This window comes from Colobus angolensis, unplaced genomic scaffold (assembly GCF_000951035.1).
Source record: "Colobus angolensis palliatus isolate OR3802 unplaced genomic scaffold, Cang.pa_1.0 Scaffold118, whole genome shotgun sequence".
In the NCBI taxonomy this organism is placed as follows: Eukaryota; Metazoa; Chordata; class Mammalia; order Primates; family Cercopithecidae; genus Colobus; species Colobus angolensis.
In genome coordinates, this window is record NW_012112919.1 from 171,222 (window position 1) to 173,981 (window position 2,760).

Below are 2,760 nucleotides of genomic sequence, written 5' to 3' on the forward strand. Positions count from 1 at the left end.
TGCACCAACCTCATACTTAGGAATAAATATAGTAAAGAAGGTAAAAGATTTGTACAACAAAAACTGTAAAAGATTAGTGGAGGCAATTATAGAAAGGACAAATTTAAAAATACTTACTGTTCATGGATTATGAAAATTAGTATTAAAACATTCATGCTGGCCAGGCACAGATCAAGCCTGTAATCCCAGCACTTTGGGAGGCTGAGGTGGGTGGATCATGAGGTCAGGAGATCGAGACCATCCTGGTATGGTGAAACCCCATCTCTGCTACAAATACAAAAATTAGCTGCGTGTGGTGCTGCATGCCTGTAATACCAGCTACTCAGAAGGCTGAGGAATGAGAATCGTATCGCTTCAACCCAGGAGGTGGAGGTTGCAGTGAGCTGAGATTACACCACTGCACTCCAGCCTGGTAATAGAGTGAGACTCCATCTCGAAAAAACAAAACCAAAAAACCATTCATACTACTCAAATTGCTGTATATATTTAAAGCAACTTCTATCAGAATTTCAATAGTATTTTCAACACAAATTTTAAAAAATCCAGTTTGTATGGAATTATAAAAGACCTCAAATAAAGCTATTTTGAGCAAGAGGGACAAAGCTAGAAGCAGTATGCTGTCTAATTTCAAGCTATATAGCAAAGCTGTAGTCATCAAAACTGCAAAATGTTGGCATAAACACAAACACATAAGCCAATGGAACAGAATAGAGAACTCAGATATATATAAAATATATCCATCATATACAGTCAATAAATTTTCAACAAAGGCATATAAGCACACAACGGTGAAAGAATAAACTCTTCAATAAATGGTGATGGGAAAACGGGATATCCATATGCAAAAACAAATTGCACCCAACCTTTACAGCATACATACAATTAATTTAAAATATATTAAAGACTTAAACATTGGACTTGAAACCATAAATCTTCTAGAAGACAACACTGAGCAAAATTCTTTGGCATTGTTCCTAAGCAACATATTTTTTTGTATTTGACACCAAAAGCACAGGAAAAAAAAAAAAAGTGGGACTACATCAAGCTAAAAAGTTTCTTACTGCATAGCAAAAAACTGTCTGTGACATTAAAAGGCTATGCACAGAATTGGAGAAAAATACCCGTATGCCAAGTATCAGATAAAGGATTAGTGTTCAAAATCAGCAAGAAACTCATACACCTTAACCCCCCAAAATAAAAATAACGAAAAGTAACACATTTTTTAAAAACATGGCCAAAAAACTAGTTTTTTAAAGAAGCCATTAGTAATTCTGAGAAAAATGCAAATCAAAACTGTGGTTAGCTTTCAAAAATGAGTTAGCATTCAAACACATTTTAAGGTGATATTTATCAAAAAATCAAAAGAAAGTAAGTGTTACCAAGAATATAGAGAAAAGGAACCTTTGTACACTGTCACTGGGAGTGTAAATTGGTAAAGCCATTATGGAAAACGGCATGGAGGCTCATCAAATAATTAAAAATAAAACTATCATGTTATTCAGCAATCCCCCGTCTAAGTAAATACCCGAAGAACAATAAAAATCACTGTCTTGAAGAGATATTTTCACTCCTATGTTTATTGAAGCATTATTAACTATAGATAAGGGGCCAGGTGGGATGGCCCACATCTGTAATCCCAGCACTTTGGGAGGTCACGGTGTGTGGGTCATGAGGTCAGGAGTTACAGACCAGCCTGGCCAATATGGTGAAATCCCATCTATACTCAAAATACAAAAATTAGGTGGGTGATAGCAGGCACCTGTAGCCCCACCTACTTGGGATGCTGAGGCAGAATTGCTTGAACCTGGGAGGTGGAGGTTGCAGTGAGCCTAGATCGTGCCACTGCACTCCAGCCTGGGCAACAGAGTGAAACTCTGTAGGCTGGGTAACATAGCAAGACCATGTCCCTACAAATTAGCTAGGCATGGTGGTGTATCACTGTGGTCCTTGCTACTTTGGAGGCTGAAGTGGGAGAGTAATTTATACCCAAAGTTTCAGAGGTTACAGTGAGCTATAGTCATGCCACTGCACTCCGGCACGTTGTTACATCTAACAACAAGAAAAAGGAAATTTTACATATATGTATTGTATGTATGTGCATGTGCGTGTAAGAGAGACACAATTCAGGCCTTGGAAAAAATCTTGATATTTGCAACCCCACAGATCATCTTGAGGCCGTTATGCTAAGTGAAATAAGCCAGACACAGAAAGATGAACACTGCATTATCTCAATTATATGTGGAATCTAAAAAAGGGCTTGAATTGTGGTTACAGAGAGTAGAATGGTAGTGACCAAGGGCTGTGGCTTGGGGAAGTGAGATAATGGCCAAATGGTACAAACCTATTTTATAAGATGAGTGAGTACTGGAGACCTAATATACAGCATGGAGGCTAGAGCTAATGTATAGGTAAATTTTATTAATAAAGAAGATCTCACATATTCTTATCACACCAACAGTAACTATGGGAATTGATGAATATGTTATTTAGCTTGATTGTGGTAATAATTTTATGCATATTTACATATACATAAACATCACATTGTATACCTTATATACAATTTTTATGTCAATTATAGCACATGTGGGAAAATATTGTGTAACCATATAATATCTAATTACATGTAAATATTTAAAACCCTTTAAAATAAATTCTAGGTTAGATGTAAAATCCAAATTGACATATTTCTGGTCAGGGAAGTTCTAACGAACAAGTATAGTATAAAAGCTAAAATTCTTGTAAATTTGTTTGAGTTCTTTG